We start from the raw sequence: 1,144 nt of genomic DNA on the forward strand, positions 1-1,144 counted from the left end.
CTGACTGCAGGAAACTCTATCTTCTAAGCGCGGTTTAACGCGGCAAGAGAATATTGAAGCTTCTGGCTGTTGGTTATTATATATGCGGAAGGAGAAGGACGACGGATAAAACAGATAAACGCTTAAATGCGATTCGATTGTATAGAGTGATTCCGCAGAACCGCTTCCCGCCAGTGCGTACACTCCATCGTGGGGTGTATGCGCAGGTGGTAAGTGAGCGTGCGGTGAACATACACAGGAGTCGGGGAAGCTGGTTGATAACAGCTGATGTCGTGAGTTGGAGAGAAGAAGAAGACGAAGAGAGGAAGCCAAGGGGACGGAAGCCGTAGACGTCGCGGCCATTCTTTGCATGTAGAGATGATGCNACGAAGAGAGGAAGCCAAGGGGACGGAAGCCGTAGACGTCGCGGCCATTCTTTGCATGTAGAGATGATGCGGTCTAGAGGACTGCGACATTACAACCCACTAGAAAATAATTAGTTAGTCTTTCTTCACGATGAAGAGATGTTATACTTGATCCGAATACTTAAAGCACCCGAAACAACACTCGTTTTGTTGCGGCGACGAGCTGCACGGAGGGCAGATGGCGTGCAGCTTGTGCACAACAGGTGTGTTCTGTCCTTTTCGCTTTCTTCATTGAACGATGAAGAAGGCGGAGTAGTGGTGACTGTGCTGCGACAGATTGCACGACGTGAGACGAAAAAGGTGGAAGAGAAGCGCCAATATGCAACGATGCTGCTTCTCGGGTGTACATACACCGGCTGCCTGCGTCGAATGAACGAGTGCGTTCTCAACGCCACCGAACCTGACGTATTCACGAAAGCATTTGATCTGATATGTTGTCTGAGCTTCTTGCCTAGAGAACAAAGCAGGAGCCCATTGGGTTCCTTTTCCACTTAGTGTAGATGCAGAGTGTAGCGAAGCTGTAGATGCAGCGTCAATTCTCACAAGGTGGCAAATAGCCAGTAGCTTATTTGTGGATACAAAAACTACATGAAAAGAATTAAAGAACACAAAGCGGGCGAGCGCGCCTTCCATATATATTGATGCGCACGTCAAGTGCACATATTGAATACGTATGCATGCATCTGCATATACGCATGCCTGTATATATTATATATACTATATATATATTTTATATATAC

The sequence above is a fragment of the Eimeria mitis genome, genomic scaffold, assembly GCF_000499745.2.
Source record: "Eimeria mitis Houghton genomic scaffold, Emh_scaff471, whole genome shotgun sequence".
NCBI classification, from domain to species: Eukaryota; Apicomplexa; class Conoidasida; order Eucoccidiorida; family Eimeriidae; genus Eimeria; species Eimeria mitis.